This window comes from Aphis gossypii, chromosome 2 (genome assembly GCF_020184175.1).
Source record: "Aphis gossypii isolate Hap1 chromosome 2, ASM2018417v2, whole genome shotgun sequence".
NCBI lineage: Eukaryota > Metazoa > Arthropoda > Insecta > Hemiptera > Aphididae > Aphis > Aphis gossypii.
Window position 1 is genome coordinate 79,071,172 of NC_065531.1, and position 26,817 is coordinate 79,097,988.

At 28.9% G+C, this 26,817-nt stretch overlaps 1 protein-coding gene across 8 annotated transcripts in view; it reads left to right on the top strand.

Moving 5' to 3' along the window:
* LOC114123581 (polypyrimidine tract-binding protein 2) overlaps positions 1-26,817 on the top strand; it is a 154,938-nt gene that overhangs the window by 8,093 nt on the left and 120,028 nt on the right. For 5 of the 8 annotated variants that reach the window (XM_050200816.1, XM_050200820.1, XM_050200822.1 and 2 more), the window contains exon 2: positions 16,549-16,683. The gene's annotated coding sequence lies outside the window, so the exon portion shown is untranslated. Of the gene's footprint in view, positions 1-16,548; positions 16,684-17,742; positions 18,268-26,817 lie in introns of those variants that run through there. The other 3 variants (XM_050200817.1, XM_050200818.1, XM_050200821.1) reach the window with 3 other exon arrangements.

Genomic DNA, 26,817 nt, shown 5'->3' on the forward strand with positions numbered 1-26,817 from the left:
CTGGTTATTGCATACATTTATATTGTATATTTTATAAAAATAGGTATTAAAAATAAAAGATATCAATTTTTAGGTAAGCCGCACTAGAGCTATGTTATAGAGCCTATTTTAGAAGCGGTTCATCGGGGAATATTTATAAACAATTAAATTTTTTTAAAAATTATATTTTTTTTCGGCTATTGAAAATATATTTTTAAAAAATAAAATTTATATAGGTCGAGTAACAAAGAATTTAAACATATATTTTTTGTATATATATATAAAAGTCAAATCCTATGATGTTCAAAGCCTAGTTTTTTTTTAGAAAAAAAAAATATTACAAAAAATAAATTGATAATGTTGTAAACGTTGTAGATTTTCTTCTAAATTTCAAAAGTTTTTTATAGGAAAAACATATTATCAATATACATCAAAATTATTTTGACATAATTGTTAAAACCATCGTTACAAGTATTTTTGCCTTCCATTTTCATCTCTGCAAGTACCTATGAATTGTATTGTATTTTAAATCGTCTTGAGTGGTCGACGAATATAATATTTTTCGTATATATTACAGTGAATGTATTTTGTGACAAGTTTAGAATCATCTTCTGCCTGGGAACTTGAGTGTGCGTGCGTGCATGAACGCATATGTGTGTGTGTGTATGTGTCATTTTTGGTATTTCATTACTGTACTCTATCATCGAAATCTTGAAGGGTTGTGATGAAGAGCGCTAAAGCTCCAAAATTAGTCTCTTTACCGCATGAAGTGAACCCTTCTTACCCTCTCTTTATATATAGTCTTCCTTCATACTATGTCCGTGACGTGATTAAACTCTTGTCAGTCGGACAGGCCGATAATTATATTTCCGGAACGTTTGGCTCGTGACTTATTTTTCATTACATCTATGACGTTATATGTGCTAACATTTTAGAATTTTCTCTTATACATACAAAATGAGTATTCAGTATTAGTGTTATTAAATTATATTTTATGGCATTCATATTTATTTATACGCGTACATATACTATATACACTTACACTATTATAATTATCGTCAATTTTTAAAAATAATAAAATATAAATATGCATGGGTTTAATAATCTGTTTTCTTGGAAACTATTATATAGGTTTATGCGTATATTCATTTATTGCCATAGTCTACATAGAATCAAATTTAGAGAAATAAATTAATGTCTTAGATCACAGTATTTTATTGCCAATAAAAATTAGCTAAATGGGTTAAGTATTTGAATGCGACAGATAACAGTTATTAATAGTAGTATTTTTAGATTCTGAGTTAAATATTTTTATTTAATAAGATTATTTTGTTTATGTACATAATAATACATACTACTTATATTATATGAAAAATTAGTTTGAAAATGTGTATTAAAATAACACACATTTTTATTAAATTTTTTTTTTCCTAAAGTTTGTTTAATTTTATTTATCGGCTACGTGTTAACATAAAGGTAAACTTAGGTAGTATTTTCATACAATGTATTGTTCAATTAATTTTTATTTTGGATTTATAACTGCGCATCGATAGGGTTATTGCTTATGGATTTTGTATTACAAACAAAATATGGAGTGTAAACAAAGAAAAGAATAGGTATAGGTTTTCAACGGTCCATAATGTCCACTAAGTCCATTTTTTAGCCATGACAGGAAACGCGAATAGTTTGAGAGTTGAGTTTTGTTTTCATTATATTTTTTACATGCGTACAATATTTAGTTTTTTTTTTTTTTTTTACAGTAAATACGTTTGTGTTGTTTGTTTTATATATATATTTCATGGTGTTGACAGATTGATAATACTAAACAAAATCATTGTATATTATTTTATTTTAGATTCTGAGCAAAGCAATGAAAATTTATAGATTTTTAAAATAATATAATTTTTTTTCAATATTATAGTTATAAATATCAGTTAATAAATAAATGTTTTTATCTTTACTTGAATTAATAATATATGCTGGTTAGTACATATTGTTCAGTACAGAAGGGAACTTAAATAATTGATACCGGGTAAGGCAATTTTGAACTTTATAATGAGCATAATTTTTTTAATACGCTTTTCATATATTTGATCAATACTAAATTTAGTTTATATAATGTATTTATTATTTTAGTTTTCTTATGTACGTCTAAGTTATTAAGAAACATTATTAATTTATCAACTATGTATAAAATTGATTCTTTTAACGACGAAACATACATTATTTCGAAAAGTATTAACTTTTTAGAAACAGGGAAAAGTTTTTTTTTACGAAATGTAAGACTTTTAATAATAGTAAGTATATTAAGATGTCTTTATTTTCCCATTATCATGTTAAATTTGTCAATGAATCCATTATTATCGTTTTATTTTTATGAAAACTAAAAATAATATTAAAAATCATGGTTTGATATATTTTATGTATGAGAACTTTTTGATTAGTACTTAATATTCTATTTCTGATTAATAAGTACAACATGTTTGATAGTATTGTATTATTTCATAACAAAAAAGGGGAGGTATTAGATAACCGCTTTGCTTTTAAGTAGGTATCAAGTACACAACTGATCTTTTCATTGAGTTAGCCACTGTAATGATTTTTTCTTTGAATATCTAATTTCATTTAAATATTTTTTATATGTATTTTAAATTACAAAATAACAATTTATGATGATTTTGTGTCGATTTTTCATTATTTTTAACCAAGTCTAAATTTGTTTAAACCTAAATTTTGATTTTAGTAATGAAGTACTTTTGAGAAATGTTATGTAGGTATTACCTTTTTGAAGTTTTGAGCTCGGTGAAAAATTTTTTGTTGAAATTTATAGAAATAAAAATTTAATTGTCTATAAATAACTTTAAAAAGTCAAAATATTTTGAAAATATTATTCCATGTATATATTGTATATAATAAATTTTAGTATAAATACTTGGTAAAAATTTCAAATATAGGTACTTATCAATGGTAGTTTTTAATTTTGTATTAAAATAAAATCAGTAAACTAAATTTTGTAAAATCTTGTTTGTTATTATAATTCCCGTTTTCTCTAATTTTTTTTTTTTTTTTGATTGAAAATCAAAGCATTTTTATACTATAAATTGTGTACACTGTATACTAAAAACAAAACAAAAAAAAAAAAACATCATTGTTAAATCAATACATTCATTGCTTCAGTTAGAATCTAAAATAAATAACTATCATTATCTACTAATGAGTAATGATTATTTTAATTTTTTTATTTTTCACTTATTAAGTGATTGTTAATTAAATTTTTTATGAAGTAGAAAATACTTATACTAACTAATATTTATTCATCGGATCTTGTATATTATAATGATATTCAATAATATTTTCAGAATTTGTATATGGTCTATTCAAAAATATAATACATATTTGTGCTTTATTTAAAATATTATCTAGATTGTATTTAAAATATCTAAAGCATTACCTATACAATACCAGATTATATCAATTTTATGCAACTCTGTTAGTAATATTAATTATAACTGAAATATCTGTAATTTTGTGTGTTTGTAAAATAGTAGATGTAAATATTTTAAATAATTAGAAACGAATGATATGTTTAAGTAGATGGCTCAGTAAAATATTAAATGTTGATACACAAAGGAGCTTTTAAAAATATTTAAAAAAAATTTAGAGATGCCAGTAAAAAAAATTCTTTCGAAACATTGTTATCTACTTGTAAGAAATAGATCATATTTAAATATTCGTAAAATTTTAAGCCAATAAAATATGGGTTTGGTTTACATCAGTAATAAGAAAAAAAAACTAGAAATTGCTATAAGTTTGTAGAATTAGGAAGACCTGCAACAATAAAACAAAAATCTAACCAAAAATAAATGTATAACTAAACATTAATACAAATTAATAAATAAAATTAAGTGCAAAATCACCATGAATAATTACTAATTAGTGTTTCATTTATTATAGTTCAAAGTTTAACATTATTTGATGTAAGTTAATATCTTTTTACAGGTCAAATTTAGGGGTAATAAATGTATTAAGTTTGTTAATATCACCAAAAATAAATCGATCATGTAACTTTACTAAAATATATAACATAAAAGTCAATTTTATATTATTGGCAAGTAATAAAATATTAGTGAACTATTAGTGTGGATTACCGAGTCCATTTGAACCGACCAATGAGAATTGTTAGTTTAAGTACTAGTAGTAAAATCATGAAGTACGTTTTTCAGATACTTAATAATAGTGGAATATACTTTTGGTTTTGTTTTTATACATTTTTTAAAATATATTGTGTGTACACAGACTGCTGAATACAACTGAATAAAAAACAAAAATTAGAAATACTGTTATCAATAGATTATTGTCTTCCTATATACGATGTGTTAGGTACATATGGTCGGTCAATCGCATGGGCCGTATTGCTGCGTATTATATGCGTGCCGTTGTAATATATTAAACGCCGACGACGTTGACACGTTGACCGATGAAGACCTCTGTCGAGAGGGATTTCCTTAGGCATATCTAAAGTACGAAGGATTAAGCGAGTATTTACTGCGACGCGAAAACAGCCTTTTTCCTTAATGCAGCATACTCTTGTACATATATATATATATATAGTTGATTCCAGGGTGCAGAAAACGTTGAGCCGCACCGAACACATGCACATCGCATACCGTACGCTTTCGCCGGACGTAGGATTATCGCATATACTTGATCCTTACAAATGTTTTTATTTCGTATTCAAAAAAAAAAAAAAAAAAAACGCTAACAGTTTCCTATGAAACATATTTGCTCTGCCCACCGCTTGAATGGTAGAGGGACGGAGTTGTGCTGCTACACTACGACGGCGAGGTAATGCGTTCAGCTGGGTTCCTGGACATTAGCGGTTTATGAATTATTAAAATATCTGACTGCCAGGAGTTTCTTCGCCGGTGTCGAGTCCATTAGACACTGGCAATATATCCGGGGGTAGAGGGGACCCCGGCAAAGGTCGGCATAGTCGATGATGGTGGTGGTGGCGGCGGCAGCGTCGGTGGCAGTTTCTCCCTTGGGGATCCTTGAGCACCAGTTTTACATAAACCTCTCTGCCTGGAAAAAAAAAAAACGTCTGTCGGGATCAACAAAATATTGTAAATGGATAAGAGGAGAAAAATATATTATGTCGGTTGAGGGCGGAGTTGGTATTTACACTTGGAAACAGTGAAACATATATTTAGTAGCCCGTTCGATTGGCTCGGTGATGGGAGTTTTTTTTTAATAACATCATTTTTCTCAAACGTCAAAAACTTTTGGTTTTATATTACGGTGTTCGTCAAAAAGAAATATATATATATCTTTTATCCTTTATCGTCATTACCTGAATTAAAAATTGTATACAAAAAATGTGTACTTTGTGTTTCTAACAACGTTCAAGGACTTCCTAATTAGTTTTTTACCGTTAGAGGAAAAGCAACAGTTAATCAGTTTAATTGATATTAACGTAAAACGGTAGTTTTTTTAAATAAAACGTTCTGGCTAATGACTCGAAAATCTTGAATGCACGTCCAAACAATATAAATCCATTGTTTAAAAATTATATTTTTAACAGCTTCTAAGATAAATATCAAATAGAAAACCTTTGTACATTATAACTCTTTTCTGTTGTTATTTTATAGTATTGAGATAATTTTTCAAAGTTATGTGGGATGTATGGTTTTTGAGAAGGCCATAAGCGTAATTTGTTCTTGATAAGATCTTATGAATTATATATAACTTATGGATTACAATATTTACAACTATCAGTAGCAACTGATGCTTATTTCTGGCGGTAGAACTTAATATACATTGCATAGGTAGAATGTAATATTTTAAAAATTAAAAAAGATGAAAAAATTAAAACTAAGTTTAGGTCATAAGACTTAAACATTTTATAAAAATGTTATATTTATTAAATCAGTTAAGTTATCTAAATTAAATGTTTTATATTGTTTTTACATCATTCCATAAAACTTCAAATAAATTGTGTGGTGTATTATTGGACCATCACCATTCCTCTTTTAGTCGGTAGTCTAACATATCGATTGCTCCTTTATAGGTTTTTAATTTTATATTTAGTTTTAACATGTCTTCGTATTCATTCGATTATTTGTGTTCAAACCTTTAACCTTTGAAAAAATCCAAACTAGTTAGTAAATATAGAAATGATGTGTAAAATATAGTTGTGTATTTATATTATATAACCTAATAATAATTAATAATTAATAAGTTATATTACTTATAACTGTAGTTGTAGTGTGACAAATTGTTTTGATATACCGAGTATTTAAATTTTTTAACTTAATTAATGGATGGAATTAAAAATATTGTACCTAAGTTTGGTGTTTATAAAATAAATATTATTTAGCTGTTCTTATTTCTAACCATATGTTACAATAGTTATTTAACTAGAAACGTCTATTATAGAATGTTTTACGTGTTTTCGAGGTTCAATTAGTTTAAGGTATGAATTATTTATTTTATTAAGTCGAATTATTAGTTTTCTTTTGTTTTACGAAGAACGGAAATTCATCCATAACGTAATACATTTTTATTACAAAACCATCGGCATTGTGTTGGGTACTTAAACTTATCTTAATAATAATAATAATAATAATAATAGTATTTATCAAAGTATCACAGGAAATGACTAGATAGTTTATATAATTTTAATAAAGTTGAAATTTTATGATTTTATGGTATTTTATTTTGTTATAGTTATGTATTTCAATGAAAGTAATTTTAAATTAACTATGCCAGTAAAAATATGTTGTAACAAGTTTAGTTTTATGAAAATTTTAATACTTTTTTTTTATCTCATTTAAGACAAGTGATTACTTATCTATATAACAATAGTATATCTATTTTGTTTTTATTAATTGGCATTTGTTTAATACAAAATATCATATACAATTTTCATATCATGATTAATTGAATAGCCACCCGCAAAACAGTGGAAAAATTGTCACTTACTTAATTTGAGATTATTTTTATTAATTACTATAAAATTATGCAGATTATTTTATTATATTCTGCATTTGGTACACAATTGATAATTGATATTAATATTAGTTTAATATTTATGTTTTAACTCCTTCGTCTATTTATACACAGACATGTAATAAACCTATAGCGTTATATATTTCTTATTAAAATTTCTGATAATTAATTTTTTTGTAATGCTCAATTATATTGTAAAATATTATTATTATTATTTTCGTTATTGTTTCCATTTTGGTACTCGGTATACGTACAATATGTACATTGTGCATACGAGTTCAAAATTGGACTTACTTTGGGTTTATAAAAATGAAATAGACCTCAATTAGAAATAAAAGCTTTACACCAACCAATCAGTAGAGAAGTCCGTCGCGATATTATATAGGTATTCGATTTCTGCAGTTTATGAGCGTATGCCGATGTGGTAATCGTAATAATTGTCGGTAGCTAAAACGCTTCAAAGGAATGATATCTTGCCAAATGTCGATTGCATTTTTTATCTATAGATTTTGTTCTAATTTACAGACAGGATTTCTTCTTGTACATTAATTTTTTACGATTCGCGTTGGTATGGAACATTTTTACGGTACCAGCTCTATCACTGTGATATCTCACGAGTCATTATAATAATATATTTATGTTATGGTGGTTTTCGGGTGTTAAATTGCAAAAATATTTTTATACACATTACTTGTCTTAGAAAATTTTAGTAAGACCAGTTAAATAGATTAAATAAATTACCCTGTATGCACGTGTTTATATAATACAAATAATATTTGTAATTATATGATATTATCATCGTATATTGTGTTTCATGTTGTCTTCACCACAAGGTTGTTAGATCTACGCATTTTATATGCAGTCTTAAATTGTCTACATCGTTACAAAATATCAAGACAGCGATTCGTTAAGAAACCGTAAAACCGTCTTTCTATTTTAAATAATCATTATCATAATACTCTGATCGTATTGCTACCAAAATCATAGCAAGAACATAACCCTCCCGAGAATTATAAATGCATACCGTAGCAATATGCGATAGCCACGTAAATTCCTATTTCTGTTTTATTAAATTTATATATCAAAAAATGAATAATAAGTAAAAAATAATAAAATAATATTTTTTATTTTTATTTTACCTGATATTTATTAGTGTTATTCCGTTGCTTATAATTTTAAAATACCGAAGTTTCAACTTTTAGTTTACATTTGAATGTGTGATATTTTCGTTTTATTTTTTTATGGTAGAAATTTATAATATTTATAAATTTCAAGGTATTCAGTTTGTTAAGAAGTAAATATTATATAGGTACCTGGTATTATTATTAAAATTTGACTGATTGGCATTATAATGAATATGACGTTTGACTTTCTCGTGCTGCTTTTTTTTTTTTTTTTTTTTACACTTTTCGGTGCTAATTAGCATGGTTAGTAATTATTTCTTAATAAATAAATGTTGCAAAAACATTTTTAAAAAAAAATGTTATTTTTGTTTTTCCAATAAATTATAAGGAAGTCATGTAATATTAGTAGTATTGTAGCCCTTTAAGTTGAAATATATTGTTGTTAAAATAAAGGATCCGATTTCTGATTAAAATCCAGGTTACAAACTTTTATAATTGTTATAATTTTATAATAACTAAGCTAATGATTTCGTATTTGTGTGTGCTTCGTAACAATATACATTTACGTGTATTGCAAATGGAATCAATATTATAATTTTATTTAAATTTTATAATCTTTGGTATTAATATATATTAAATGTACCCTATTTTTATAAAACATGTATAATTATATATATATATTATATGTATACACGTGACTTTGATGGGTTTAGTTCCCCGATGTAGACAGTATATGATATAATTTATGCTTTTAAATAATTTTTTCACGCTTATTCGATTTAAGAATTGTACATGAAGTGTTATATTTAGAACTCGGGCTATTAATATTAAAATTTTGAAAATACATGCAGTTAACTGGTTAAGATTATCTTAATATGTTTGTATAAAATATTTAATATCAATACTTGTTGATAATTGTTTGACTTGTTACTTAAATAAAAAATAATAATAAAATATAAGATTTAGGCGTAGATTTAGAATACACATTTTATTTTCTAATTATTATCTAGAGATTTATGAACCAATCCGATTATTTATTTAATACGGTTGTAAATCTAAATGCGAGTATAAGTGTATGACATAATACAATAATACATGTATCAACATAATTATTGTTATAGCTGCAGTAATCTCTGTAAATAATGGTCGAGTTATTTGTTTGAAATATAATATAACATTGTTAGTATAAGTGATCGTTTAATTCTTAATCACTATTGTCAACGAATGTAATAAATGAATAATTGTGTATTGTGTTGTATAATATTTATATTACTAGGTATACAATATATATTATAATAGTATCATATTATGATACCTTTGATTATGTTAATTTTGACACTAAATAAGTCGATAAAATATTTGGCCAATTTATAACTACATAAAACGTTGTTTATCTCAATTATATAGTGAACCGTTGATGAATAATTACCAATTAATGATTTTGATGTTAACTTTGACAAGACAGTTAGTTATGCCGTTTAGGTACAGTTTAACGTATATTAAAATAAAATTTAATTATGTATAATGTAATACATTGTACAACATATTTTACTTTGACCTAGTATGAATCGAGGTAGTGTCAAAATGAGACTACATCGGTATACACAATATGTTTTTGTTGAGTGAAGAATATTTTTTATGTATTTATAATCTATAATCTAGGATAATACAGCACAAATTTCAGATTATATGTATATCATTGGTATATGTAGAGATAACTATCCAAATGGTGGTTCACACAATCACACTATATAATTATGTTATGAAAACACTTTTAAATTATATTTTTCTTATTATAAAGTACTTATGTGCCATCTAAGACAATAGGAAATATAATTTTGACTTATTATGTAATTTAAATTTTTTGAAATGTAGCTATAATACAAAGTAACTAATTGTGTTTTGTTAATTACGTTAGTAAATAATATTAAGATAAATAAAAAATAATTAATGTATTAGTAGGTAATTTTGATATTCCGATTGTTTTTAGTACAATGAGCTTAATGCATGTTTATTTTGAGTACACTATTATTACAATCTATATTCTATTTTGATAAATAGTTTATTATTATTATTGAGAAAATAAAAAAAAATTCTTGGAAAAAAAATGAATGTAAAATGGTTATTTTACATATTATATTATATATCTATAATATAATATATATTATTTATTTATATATAATACCTAATATATTTACTTTAAAAATACAGAAATTTAAAAAAATCAATTCTTTTACGAAATTACGAGTATTCATTTGAAGCAACGGTTTTAATTGAAGTAGTTTTTGATAATATACAGATGAACTTAATAATAATTCTATGAGGGTCTAATTGATGCTTTTACATTAATGTAGGATTATTTTAGTTCGAGCTTTAATTCCGTTTCGAGTAAATGGTTTATAATGAACCTCAGGTTTAAATCAATTTAAAAGTAAATCAGTATTTGCTTTTCTACGTAGGTATATGTTATAAAGCCATATATTAGAAAAACTATCTCAAAGCCTCATAAAATACAAGCATAATTTATATAAATGAATTTTATTAAATAAGCCGTTAAAATTTTTTTCTGCTGCATCGAACAATATCTGAATAATAGAGATTTTAAACATCACGATTAACTTCTTTATATTAAAGTCTAGGCAGGCTATAGCTACTTGGAAATTTTTAACGCGATAGTCGTTTTTTTATATTTAAAACTTAATGAGAATAAAAAAAATGCATCTTTACAAATATATATATTTTTATACGAATCGATAAAAATACAAATGCCATTTATAGACTTAAGTACAGTAGTAATGTTTATAAATTTCTAGTCTAAAAAATTAAGTGTATGATATTTATTTCTTAGATAAAGTACATCGCTTATATTTTGCATATATAGCTTTTACGATTTTGAATTAGACACGCCATCGGTCATTCCACAGAGAAATCCCATTTATCTTATATACCATAAGTGGTATAAAAGGGGTGTCTGTATTAAGATGTATTATAATTTATATTAAGCGCATATTGTAAACACTGCAATATTGTAGTGAAACCTCTCTAGAATCCGAGTAATTAACAAATTTAACATAATTATTCAAATAACAATACGTTTGTCCATTTATTTCTCTCTCGTTTGTCGTAATTTATAACTTATTTACTAGACTATGCTGCATGAGGCGAGGCGACTGTTGTTGGGTATCTGGGTATCATACACTCACATCAAGGACATTGGCGACACATAATATTAATCTTCTAGGTACTCAAGAACTATAGTATATATATAATACGCGTAAATATTTACTTCATATCTCTATATAGGTGGTTAAACCACCTATATCATGCGGTATTATAATAATGTATGTCGCACCCTAGAATATTGTATAATATTTAACATTTATTAGTTATTGTACCTATATACTTATTATTATTATAAATTACAATGCTTACTAACGTTTATCTTCATTAGTATAAAAATGGACTTTTGACAGAAATATAGTTCTTGTTTTTATAGTATAGGTAAATAATAATATAATAAATTATAATATATTATATTATAAGCACAAATGTTGTATCGACATTTGAACCCGTGAATACCGAATATTGTAATTTAGTAAATATAGTAGGTATGTTACAATTTTAAACATTTTTGTTTGTTAAGATTTTAATTTATTTGTGTGGTCAAATTTAGTGGCCACTGGCCAGATTAGGAAAATTTTACAATATACATACATTTCTGGTTATTTTCACAATGTTGTAGTATTCCGAGAAATGTAGCAGAGCAAGCTAACATTATTTTTTTAAATGATATACGTAGTAGGTACTTATATCGAGATTCGAGAGTTATGTCGGGGCTACTGATCTATGTATTAAATTTTATTATATTAATAAGGGAATAAAAAATGTCAAAAAAATATGTTGTCTATTTACTATTGAAAGTTAGTATACACAAATAATAAATATAATTAATAATATGTACTTTAAAATGTGATTATTTGATTATAGTATACACTCATCATTATCTTGAAAAGTATTTAAGCTTTTGAAATATTTTTTTAGATATTTTAAAGTCGTCACAAAACTATTTCAAAAACTATTATTTTTAGAAAATAAGTATTTATCTAAAGAATTATAAAGAATTAGCGTACATGATATCTATATTATATTGTATAAGTCTTAATAATTTCAATTCGCATTGTTTTTTACTGAATTAATGATGATATACAGTTGTTTATAATTGATTTTTAAGTATGTATTCTTTGCAGTAGTTATAAAGCCATTGAAAAATCTATCAAAGTTGTATATGTATCTATGATATAGCCGCTAGGTAGGTATAAAATATTTTAACAACGGAAAAAGTCTATTATACATATACGTTATACGTATAACATGCACACCTATTTTATATTTGTTGTTCGCGCACGAGGTGAATACACTATATAATTTAGTCTTACATTTATTTATATATAACTATAGTTCCTTAGCTATTAATCAGGTTTTAATTTTACTGGTGGAATATTAATTCTTATCGCATTATTAAAATAGTCTTTGTGAAAAGGAAATATCTATATTATAATGCCTAAATTGTAGTGATGTATACTTTTTTCGTCATTATTTATTTATTATTGCAAAAATAATTGTATTTAGTTTGATAATTATATATTATTAAGTCGTCTGTATTTGTGTAAGTAATAAGCAAACTATATTTGCATCACTGCTTATTTTAAAGAAGACCTAAGGTTTTGCTTTTTGAAGCGTAATTTAAATTGTTATATTATGTATAGAAGTAAAATTGTATTAAAACTTAAATTATAAAAGGAATGAATTCTACTTATTACAATAATTAATTTAAATAGATGACTTAATTAAAATGTGTAGTTCAGTTCTTAATATAAATTACGAATTATGTATGGAATTTGTACACACTAATACGTATATTTATGGTTGTAAATATTTATTTATAATATTATGTAAAATAGTTTTAAACAAGTTTACTTATAGTCACTAAAACTGTGTAACCATTTATGAATTGACTCGGTTATGATGATAACGTGATAAGAACATTTTGGATTAAACGGAGAAACTTCGTAACAAAGGTTTTTGAAATGATTCGGGTGTTCAAAAGTGAACACAATGTATACAAGAGGAATATAGAACTGATAGTTAATTTGATTGTAAATTTATAAAGTAAGGTAGTTTCTCTAAAACAAAAGCGTTATAACCACTGATTACATACAAATGAACACGACTTTTTAAATTGTATATCATTATATTCATTGATATAATATATATTATGTTTGAGATACTCCTCTGCTTGGTGGAAAAGTTTTGAAAGATGTTGATAAATATTATAAAAAACCATCTATTTTAAATTATATTGTTGAAATGTTTATGTTATCAACAATGTATAAATATTTAATTTTAACATTATACAATTTTAAAGTTTATATTGATTAAATTTTTCTTTGGAAAAATAACTATAATATACAGTTATAATTGTTATAGTTTGCAAGTGTTCATTGAAATTATAAAAAAATATATAAATTGAAACTCTTAAAAAATAAAATCCGCACTAGCTTAGTTCAACAGTTAATGAATGTTGGTAACTATAATTATTTTTTGGCAGTCAAATGTTGTTTTCCCCGAGTAATCTATCATTTATACCTACTGCAGTACACTGTCATCCCAAGTTTGAAAGATAATAAAAACGAAAATTAAAACCCATCCATTAGTCTGGCGAATGATTTTTTTTACTTCCACTCTTGATATATAAATCCTATCGACCTGTAGGATCAATTAGTGACTGCTAAACCCGAAAATCAAAACGTTACAGAGGGAATGCCATCGCGTAATTCCTCGGTTCATTTCGTTCACTTTAATGGGCCTTCGATAAGCCGCCTCACATTGTTAAATCCCCCTATATATACACGAATACGTCAATACCGCTTATAATACATATATTATGGAGTAAAAAACATTAATTTATATAGAACTGTTATTTTACAATTATTTTATCCGAGAATCCAACTATGTATGTATTGTGTAGAAAAATATGTTTTGTGTGCGTTTCTCATAAATTATAATTATAAGTAGGTAGCATACAATCTTTTTTGTATAAAATATTGTATAGTTAATTGTTCCAAATATTCGTTTTAGTAATTTTTTTAAAATTACATTTTATGAAAAAGCATATCGTTGTAAAAGTCAAACATTTGATTAAGATTCAGTTTTTTAAATCTATCTTATGTATAATTTTTATATTGGTAATTTTCAAAATGTTATGGCATTTGAGGACGTAGTTGATTACACCTATTTAGTACGTTTTATAAAATGTTTTTATTTGTAATCAATGGCTGGTTAGCTTTTTTTACCTTAATAAACTGCAGATAGTAAAAAGAATGGTTTACTCGAATCCGATATTGTTACCTAGTAAACGATGACTGCATAGTTCATGTTTTGTATAATAGATGATTATTAATTATACTCATTATCTCTAAAAGTATTAACATTTTTTGAAGTATTATTTTTATGTATTATAATGTTACAAAAAATTATTTAAAAAATCATTTTGAAAAATTATAAAGTTAATACTTTATGAGGTAGCAACAGTAAAAATAATTACCCTGTAGATATACATTAATGATGTATATATGTTTTAAATTTCATTTTCCTATGCAGATATATTTCTGAGAGTTTTGATGTATAAATAGTTATAGCTTATAAGTTTAGAATTTAAAGTTTTTATGAGCAGACTGCTAAGACCAAAGTTTTGCCTAGCATACCCTTGTTCCACTCACCACTCTGTTTATTCAAGCTTAAAATACTTATTACTAATTAACTAATCGTTTGAAATTCACAAAAATATATTTGGAATATGAAATTCGACATGAATATTTATTGAGACAACAAGTAAGAAACTAGAAGATTATAGTTGGTTACCTGCTTTGTAATTGAAGAATTATAATAATAATATTAAAATAAGTTGGTAGTTAATATATTGATTGTGCCAGTTATGTATAGTAAAAAAAACAAAAAAATCATTTAAAATATAATTTATTCAAATAATGTTTGTATCATTAATTTTCTTCAAAAGATTTATTTTACGATTGTATTAATTTAAATTTGCGAAATTTCCGTATACATATACCGCAGAGAGCATTCGAATAGAATTAATTTTCACCAACTGTTTGTATAGCGTTTACCAAAACGGTACATAAGCATTTATAAATAATATATATCAAAATATCTCGCATATACAAGCATATTAAGTAAATATCTTAATCCTTTTAAGTAATACGCAATAGTGGAAGTATACTGTGTCTTTTTGTTTAGTTTTGTAGTTAAACAACAAGAGAACGATACATATACATATAAATTGTATATAATAATAATATATTTAGGAATGCGTTAACACAGTTTTTAAAATCAATTAACATTCATGTTAATATTATACTTACTATGTAATTATTGTCTTTAATACACAGTAGAATTTTGTCTCGCAGTGTTTGTATTCATTTTTTAATTACAACTATAGTAATGGAATTTCTATTTAGTCCCTTCAACAATCAAAAGACGTTCGAATACTCGCGAGACATCGCTATTGTACATAATCCTATATGTATGACGTGTAAATTCTATTCACGGCATCTATTGTTTTTAGAAAAAAAAATGCATTGTTTAAAAACTTTATGTAATTCAATTTTTTAGATTTTAAATTTTTACTTTATTAATAAATTTTATTATAATTGTTTTACATCGTGTTACCGTAGTATACATGATTTGTCTAAGATTATTTTTCAGTTTGGATAGCGGAGTTTTTATATAGGTTAATTATTATGTTATATACATTCACCTAATGCACTATGCCCAATACTTATAAATTTATTTTGTTTAGTTATTAAATACTATATATTACGTACTATTTGATAAGTATCTATAATTGATGTAATTTTTCTATAATTTACTAAGATACGAATTAATTACCTAATACATTCACACATAATAATATTATATTTTATTATTTATTTTTTTTTTTAATAAATCAAGATTTTCCTTGTTTAAACGGGAATATGAACCGATACCTATACTCTAATATATTGTATAATAATATGAACTGTTATAACATTATATTATAATAAACGTATTGGGAATATAATAATTATTTAAATTTTTTATGGATTACGTTTTTAAAACGTTATATAAAAAAAAAATAAACATTGAACTTGTAAGTAACCAAGAGTTATCCATTTATATATTTAAATCCGGTTTTAATGCTATTGGAATTATTTTGTCGTTAATTATGTACAAGGTGGATCAACGTGGTTTTTCTTTTAACCGTGTTTTAGACACGGGGATACACGGTGGTCCATCCTAGGTATATTCGAATTGTTTTTCTAATTTATTTTATTGCTGACAAAATGTTTAATACATGTTTTGTACTTGTGAACAATTGCAGGCGATCGAACTACGTCCGCCAATCTAGCCGTCAGTGTAAAGCTAAAGGGAAACTCCGTGACTATGGCGGTATAATGCAGTGTGAATTTAGTTTTCGCAGATCAGCTACGCCTACCGAAAATCGTATCGATCACAGGTAATTTAAAAAAATTCAAAACATCATATCGTAATAGTACTAGTGTTTAGGGAAAAATGCGCACGGTTTGCACAACGCGATGATAATGCGTCTTTAATGAACTATCTCGGTATCTTGGTGCGGGAATTTATGGGTACGCAATAATATTTTATTGATTACAATATTATATATATTATTATTACAACTGTGGGTATACGATGGTAGAATAATTATTATAGCCGTTTGCAATCCCCGCGGTATAACGTAAAACGTATTAATCTTTTACAGAATTGCGTGACCTTGTGATCCATTTCGCTCGGTGCGCGATTTTTGCGATTTTCGACGAACGGACAGACTATTATCGGACGACAAGTGTTCGGTATCGCGGCACACGTATTATACAATGATAATATATATATATATATTATATATATGTATAATATTATTGTGTTTTACGGCGTCAGCAGATTATTATAATATTTTACAATAATAATATTATATTATTACAATACGATTACGATCGTCCACCGTGCAGCGGCGGCTGTGTGTAACGGCACACTAAAACGATAATGATTATAAAATAATTAACAATAAAAAATATATTGTAATTTTATTACGGCCGTCGACGGTGGGTGACGACGACGAGGAAGGACGTCGTCGTCGTCGTCGCCGCACGCTCTGTATAACTCGCGTTATTAACCATTAAACATATACACCTATACACCGCGAGCGCATACCGCTCTGCCTTACACACACACACAAACACAAATACACAAACACACAAACACAAACACACACACGAGCGCGCGCAGGTTTTCATGGTGGCGCACATCTGCCTCTCGGGCCGAACGAGCACGCACGCACGCACACGTATGCAACAACTCGCGTATAATAATAATAATAATAATAATACGGTCTGTGAAAGAAAAAATATTGTACACACGCACACGCACCGCCGCGCGCGTACGTACGTACGTACGTACAAACACGTCACGTGGTGGGGGGACGTGGGGTCTGACGACGACGGCGACTATATTGCTATACGACGAATAGGGTAGGGTGTGCTGGCTCTGTGCTGCGATATACGTGTGCGTCGCCGTGCCCGTCGCCGAGCCGCGTCTGTTGTGTCGGCGAGTGCTGCGTGTGTGCGTGTGCGTGTCTATCTCTCTCCGTGGCTCCGCGTGTCGTCGATTATTCGAATCGTCGTCGTCGTCGTCGCTGCTGTTGCTGCTTTGCGTTTTCGAGCTTATCGCGCGCGAGTCCGTTTTAATGTTACGGCCGTTCGCATAAAGTACGTCGTTGTAATACATAAAATCGCATCCGTCCGGAGTGTGTTTCGCGCCATGCCGTAGTGAACGCGCGAAAAAAATCGAAGAAAACTCGCGCCAAAAGAATCCCCTTGAAACGTCTCCGTCATTTCGGCGGGACAATTGCAGCAGCTGCACCGGGGCGGGTTTTCTATCTCACCCCTTACGCCTACCGCCGCATTCGTTAGCGTCCAAACGGAGTTTATACGTCCAAATCAAAGCGTCCGCGACCGTCTGCAGAGCAGTCCGTCACGTCCAAATCTGTCCGGTCGCTCGCCCGATCCACCGGTGTCAGTAAGTAAGTACTCCCGTCATATTTAATGGTAGAATCGTATGTCCCGCTCACGGCATTACTCTGATTTGTATACCGCCAAAATCCTCTTTTGACCCTTCCCCGACCGAGTTCGCGGTTATTGCAGTAGTACACCTAGTCGTAACACGACGATATAAGGGATGACGAGAGACTTTAAGGAGTGCGACGCGCTGGCAACAGTCGACGGGGTGAATCGATTTCGCTAATAGGGTGGTCGGCGGAGGAATTCGATAGATCGCGATCGCCCGGCTACTATTTTTTTTTTTTTTGTTCTATAAACCGAGTGCGACGACACCGAACTCTGGTTCGTCTCTTTGTTTTATTCGTGTTATTATGTTGAAACAATCGTCGGTACGCACCGTGTAATGTAATGCACATTATTATAGTGTATAGGGTCCGCGTGACGTACAATGCATGATCACACATACATATACAATACGACGTGTATAGAAGAGGAAACGATACCTAAATAGTGCTGCGAGTAAATGGTGTGTACTACGAGAACACTGACTGTATTCATTCACTCTCCGCGCCCTTCGAACGGGTTCGATTTAGTTTTCGTAGTGACGTGTGTCGTATTCCATCAGTGTACCGTCGGTTACGTACGAAATCCCCGGAAAATAGAACAAGACTGTCGCAGTTAAAAAACTCGTTTAGACGTATCGGCGAACGGACGTTTTTTACCTGTCGGTCGCGGTCGTTGCCCGACATACGTTACGTAGTAAAACGTAAATGGCGAACATAATACCATGCGACATCGTTCGTGTAGGGCTTTACCGCAAACGCTAGTAAACATCTGGAGCCGTACTCGACACACAAGCGCGGCGTACGTACTTGTTGCTGCTCTCTTGCGATAACAGTTGTACTTGTTATAATCTTATCTCGGATCTCCCGTACACGAAAGCTTTTTCTACAGCCGTAGAATGAACATTTGCGCGATAACGTTTCGGAAATTGTGGTTTTTTGTACGTGTATCGTATATTTGGTCGTCTTGGATATCATCATATTCATAAAATCATAAGGTTGCACGGACGTCGTTGATAGGGTCGCATTTCGACAACAATGGAACGACAGTGTTTTTTGGTCGAGTATTCCGTCTGTTTCTTTCCCACAAAACCCCCGTCGACACCGTCCGTTGTACATTATTAATATTATTATTATTATTAGTCGACGGTCGTTATTTTCCAGGGGATTTAAGTAACCTCTGCCGCCGCCGCCGCCACCGCCACCGCCTTCGTTATGCTCGGATACGAGACGGGTATTTTAACTGTGCCACTCCCCGGGCACCTCCTGCCATTCCGGTCGGGCACTCGGGTATATAATAATAACAATAATATTATATTATCATAATACATGGCAACAATCGAGTCACATCGACTGTTATCGTAAACAACTGCCACCGCCTCCGCCGCTTGTTGCACCGGGGAAAAGTGCATTTTACTCGTTTCGATAAAACGTCGGTATATTACCTACCGTAGCAGACCGTTTTCGCAATTATATTATAATGATATTATTATACCTTTAACTTACGGCTTTTTAAAAACATAATATTGTATAATATACCGTATAAATTATAATATGCGGATATTATTATTATTGTTATTACTTTTGTGCGTCGACGTCGTACGTCCGAGTCGCAAGTGAGTTTCTCGCCACTGTCACTGTTAACCCTTATTCACTGACCTTTTCGTGCGAAACAATATGCATAGAGAATGGCTAGGTTACATGCTCGCGGGCAATTTAACAATCCCGTGCATTGTATTTCCACACACGCGCGCACGCACGAGCGCTCACACAGTCGCTAATTAACTACATTTACACACACACAAATCATTTATATATATGTTACGTAGGTAATATAATTCTGCGTATGTGCGCTCGTTGTCGGTCGTTCGTTGTTGGATAGGGAGGGGGTGGGCGAGCATAAATCATCGCGTCATCCGTCGGTACGCTTCGAAGCTGCGGCCGGTCCGTCCAAAGAGGGACAGAGAGCAAAAGAGAGAGAGTGACGTACACATCGTTTACGATCGCAAGTGTAGGAAAGCTTATTTGGAAAAGCCACGTTTAACGATTGTCGTTTTCAATCTCTGATAATGATATAAATATACGATTCCTATACCTACGGGTCTTCCTCTCCTCCGCCAACAAAGTATAACGACCTGCGCCGCGACGGCCGATTGCTCTGCCGTCCGGTTTTTTTTGTTTTTTGATTTTGCGATGACGACGATTAATCTCGATTCATTGCGATGTGTTCCTGCTGTTCCCAGCGCCGCGGTAGACGTCGTTCTCACGTCGACATTAACATTTCCCTTGAGTGTAATATCGTATTATTATCTCGTGTAGTGTAAAATATATTATTATATTTATATATTTAGGTTTATAGGCAGCTCAAAAAATAATAACTCGATCAAGCTTTTTTTTCCACTCTCGGCTATTCACACGATATGCGCAAAACGATTTCTTTTGATCGTCCGTTTTCATTACGGCGGTGGTTGTACACTAGTGCCAGACTACGTTTGTAGTTTCCGCTATTGCCTTTGGACGATTATTTGTTTTGTTTTTTGTGCAAGTTTAAAGTATATATATATATATATATTTTTTTTTTTATCTTCATTTTGTTTGTTGCTTTTTTCAGTAATTTAGAACAAATAACAACGTACAAAATAAAATTAAAAAAATAAAAAACGATACAAAATATATAATGTTTTGAAAATTTGTTGTGTAAAACTAACATTGCTACAGTATTCTTCTCAGTGGTCCTATCGTGTGGATTTAAATAACTTTGAGTTTAGAACTACCGCGTGTTCGGGATTTTCTTGTGCGTGTAGAAGTTACCTGTAAATGTTTAGTAAATTATTTAATATAATCCGTATATTTTCCATTTACGCATAGGTATATTGAACAAAAAATGTTTATAATTTTGTAAAAATAAGTTTTGGTCTATATTAGGGTGACCATATTTCAAAAAAAAAAAAAAAAACAGGACACTTTTTTGCAATGAGTAAAATATAGGTGTGCTGATTGTCAAAACATGAAACAATATACAATAATTACAAAATATATGTATTATGAATACTACGAAAAACGGGACAATCCTGTTTAAAACATGACGTATGGTCATCCTAGTCTATACCTAAAAATGTATACATTTATATATTATTTGTTTTTAAATTTTACATTTGTTCGTTGTTTAGATTTCAGTAAAATAGTTTCTATGATTTTTATTGATTGGTTGCAAACCTTCGCTTTTTTTAGAAAACTATTTGAAAAGTTAAAAAAAAAAATATTTGAAAAAGAATAGAATTTTTGTCAAATCTCCAATTTATTAAGTGCACAAAACTTATGGAATCAATCTTATAGTAGGAAAAGTGTGAGCGGAGTACACTGGACAATGTAATTTATTGTAAAGCCATTAGTTTTCTTGGTTAAATAAAAAACTACTGCTGTATGAATTTTGTTCTTGCCAATATAATATGTGTATTATACTTTATAAATATATCATGTTTATACATTTAAAGAGGATACACAAATACTTTTAAACAATGATGGTTAATATAAAATGGTAACCATTATCTTTTTAAATTGATTCGATAAAAGTATTTATATTTTTTTATAAATTTCTATAAGATTACCTATACCTGTAGCCTTCTAATTTAATACGATCGTTAATCAAATCGTTAATGTATATTATAAGAATATTCAAGTTTAAAATAGTTGTAGATTTCGATTTCATGGCGCGTTTTATCCGAGTGTTACAATAAATCACACTTGCCGTGTAAATTGTATTATGATATATGTTACGTTATATTTATATAATAATAATAATCATAAGCCTGGTAAAAAAAAATTAATAATCTGCCTTAGGGAAAATAAGGAATACATCGTATATCGTACCTACCTATTCAATAATAATAATAATTATCATAACTCGGTGACTCATCGGAATTATAAAATTCCCTCGACTTCTCATTGTATATAACACTACATAAATGTGTGTTCACGTTTTCATAACACTTTTTTGTTTTTCATTTTTCGTGTAGGTAAGTACCCACGATACGTCATATATATATATATACCTAATGTATACCGTTTAAATAAACATATATATCATAGTTTATGACAAAAATTACTAGACGATTTACTTTGAAATTAAGATGGATCTCAGTTGCCAAGTTCTATGTATAAGTCACATTCATCACTATTCGTTATTCACCAACTTGTAGTTATATACTCGGGTCTGTTCAATTAATTAGTTTATGGGTCACAAGAACTTACCCGTCATCGTATTACTTTCAAGTTAGTACCTATATGATGTAGTGTCTGAAAACCAAAGTGCTATTTTGAGGTTGGCTAAAATACACACGCATACACATATTATATTATGTTATTTACGAGCATACAGTGATGACTATACGTGCACTACAAGAGAGCGGATATCGGTACTTTTTGGTCGTTTTTAATGATCAATAGACGTGCGGTTATAAGTTATTCATTACTGTCAATAATTACACTTATCATGTAGATATATGCAGAGTATATGGGCAATATAAATTTCTGCACGTATTTTGTGTTTATACTTTCGTATATATTACCGATCACCGTGAGCTTCAAAACCCCCACTTTCTAACGCGTTTTGTAGATAAATTATAACGATAGATGTGTAATAATATGTTTACGATTATTTAACGAAACAGTTCAAAGTTTTAATTTGTTAAATTATATACTGTACATTTCGGTTTCGCGTGTAAATTATACAACCACTGTATAATTTTACCACCGAAAACGTATTCGCGCGCGTCTTCCAATTAACAACGAAAACGTATATATGCGTAGGTATATTAATTGGACGTTTGTCAATGAGACCGTAGAGTAGAATAATATATTATTATGTACACATAACTCTTTTTATTTTACACTTACACCGAGCTCTTCTTTTAATAATTCATCTCAAGTATGATGGCTTTTTCTCGTTCATATACGCATCACCATCATCAGCCGCTCTTGTATCCGTACCACTCGATTTTCCGACAGCAGTGTTATCGCGCCGCGAGTATCTAATAATATGATATAATAATAATATATAATATGACACTATACAGTTCACAATATTGTCCGGAAACGTTTTCCCGGCTTTCGTCGCCTGTTCGTCCCATACGCACTTGTATATACATGTATGGCACACATATATATATTGTACATGCTCAAACACTCACACGAACACATATACACACTCGACCAACCGCCGCCTGTTTGGAGAATCCAAAATCGATGTGACCGACTGAAAACCGCAAACCGACGTTAATTAGCGTTATTATTTCGTATACACACCAGTTCGCCTCGTCGTGTATAGTTTGTAGTTTGCCCTATCTGAACGCAGGCCTACCCCTTTTTACTTCATCCCCTACAGTGCGTCACTCGGATTACAGCGTGGTGGTTATATCCCGCTCCCAAAACGTAGAGTGGGTATATATAAAATAATATTGTTTTAAAATCGCTATTCCTGCAAATGTTCGTGACCGCCATGATACTCACTGCACGGCATGATGAGATCGATAAAAATATTATTATTATAATGAAACAAAATAATAAACTGTATACAAATTATAATGATTTAAATTCGTCATATCGTCGGAAATAATATTACTAAATGTTGCGGCTTGCAGTATATGGTTTTGGTTGAATTGTATTATTGACATATACTTTGTATAAAGCTTTGTATGCCTAAAAAATTGAACAAATTTAAAAATGAAGCATATTCGAATTGAAAATTCTAACGTACATTAGATACACCTATCCCCGCACGAATACCTAGTACTATTTCTACAGGTTCTAACTTATAACACACTGCAACAATATTTCAGTTTTAATAAAATAATTTTGTAAGTTAACGAGTTGTTGTAGATTTGGGGTTTAATTCGAATTTAAGCGCAAAACATCTCCACAGAGATAAACTGCTGGATTGCTGTTTTGGCTATCGATATATAGAGTCAGCCACTGTAATTATTGACAAAGGCATAATTACATTTATTTGACCCGTTTTTTTGTAACATCATCGCCAATCATTGACGAATCTATATGAAATCTAATACCGTGAATTGTTGATGTATTTTTTTTTTTTTTTGGCTGCTCTGCCATTTAAATTAACAAATTGCTATAGGTACCCATATAAATATATACCTAATTAAAATGTATAATTGATCAGCAAAAAAATTATAAGTGGAGCTTTATAAACTTCACAGGTGTCATTTAAGCTCTCCTATAAATTTGTTAAAACTAATTGATATTATATTACCTAAATCTTATTAAACATTTTATCCAATCTTATTATCTTATATCGATGGCATCATATACCTATACTTGTTTTTCACGGTAGTTTTTTATATTGATATTTAATAATTTTTTACAACCTGTATAGCGTATATTGTTTACTTCAATCTGGAATATGAACTGCTCATCATAAGTATTACGTATGTTCAAATAGACTTGGTCGTTTGTTGTATAATATGCAATCGTTAAAACAAATACGATATATAGTTGTGTAATTGACTGTTTTTGCAGTAACCAGCTATAATATACGTTGTTATTATTATTTTTTTTGCATCAGTATTTTTAAAATGATTTTTTTTTTATTTATCTTGAGACTGTTTTATTGGTCCGTAGCGTTATTATTTTAACAGTTTTCGATCCTATCGCGTACAGAAATAAATATAAATATATACGTATTTTTTTTACGGTTGGCGCATTATTTTTAACGATCCGTCGTCCACCCTCACCCGACACCCGTTGTTGGATCTTAACTTTAAACTCGAGCCAAATACCCATTACGCACACATGGCCCCCCTTAGACGCGGGTTTCCAGATAAACGGATGTTGACCACCAGCCAATACCCCGAATGACGTCATGTAATGTGTATAGTATGTCATTTTAATTGGTCCGGAAATATGATTTATATAATATTATAAATTCGTTGTACATTTTTATAAAACTCTATTTAATAATAAATTAAAATCACGATTTTGAACATCTTATTGATGGGTTGCAGTGCCTATTCGTGTCGTCGTCGGTTGTCACGATTTTGCTCATCTGCACGCCCCAACGATCTTTGGGCCTGACGCATTCACCGTCTTTGTTTGACGTTATTGTCGTTTTGTAATAACAATAATAACTATTATTATTATTATTATAATCATAATAATGAGAACTTAGTCGGAGAAAGTTTACAAAAATACCCGTGTAAAAAATATTTCCTACACTTTACTGATACACGAATTTTATTTAACTAGGTTTAACAAAACATTATAGTAGGTATATTTATAATTATTATTTATATTATATACTATAAAATATATATTATGCCAAGTTTGTTTATATTGATCAAAATTTTGGAATAGACAAGTGGCATCAAATTTTCGAAGTATATAAGTAATATACACTTATCTAGTTGTACTTAAATTAAATAAGATGAATGAGTCGTTTATTATATGGTATGAATTAATTTTAACGACACTTTAATGTACATTTTGTGTAATCTTCGTATCTATATAATTATTAATATTATTCATATTTCAGGTACTATTATTTCATCTAAAGTTGCCGTCTAAAAGTAATCAATTTATAATTGTTAAGTTGTAAAGTTCAATAACTATATATTTAAAGATTCTAAAGAAATTCGATTGACTTGGTAACGCAAATAACAATAGCATAATTAAATAATTATTTAATTGGGAGGGGAAAAATCTTTAGACTTTATAAAATGAGGGAGCAAAGAATCAGATTGTGGTAATAACTACCTCAGTTATAGTAATATCGAAGTAAATCTTAAGGCAAAAATAAACAATCAAACTTAATGCCTGACAAGAAAATATATAAATCAATATAAGCATTAAATATACAAATTATAATATCTCAGTGTTTTTTTAAAATTATGTATACCTATTATATATGACGTGCGTATTTTATAAACTTGTATATACAATACAAAATTAGATTTTTAAAGTTTTAATCGTTTTTCTAAGCTTTTTTCGAAATAAAACTGAAATTTATCGATGTTTAAAATGTTTAATAAAAAACGTCTAGTCACAATTTATTAGTAGGTATAATATTTTATTCCTCTGATATATCTCAAAAAAAAAACGAAATTCATTTAAATTTTTGAAGTTAACTAATAAAATAAAAATTCCTTATAATTTTACTCATATAAAATAAAATAAAATATCAAACAATATCATTGTTCGTTGCGATTTACGAGATGAAAAATATTCGATAATCTTAATTTGTATTTAGATATTTTTATTTAAAAGAAATATTTACAACCTATATTTTTTAAAACAGAGACAATTATAGGTATATATATTATAATGGGATATATGTATGAGGAGACTGCTCATTAGTGGAACTTTAGTAATATATGATTTAAAAACGAAAATATCAGTATTTTTTCTATTTCCCCATATAATAGTAATAATATTAATAATTATTTTATAAATATGCTTTTTTTTGTTATAACGGCTTCACGGCTCACGCCATCTATTAAC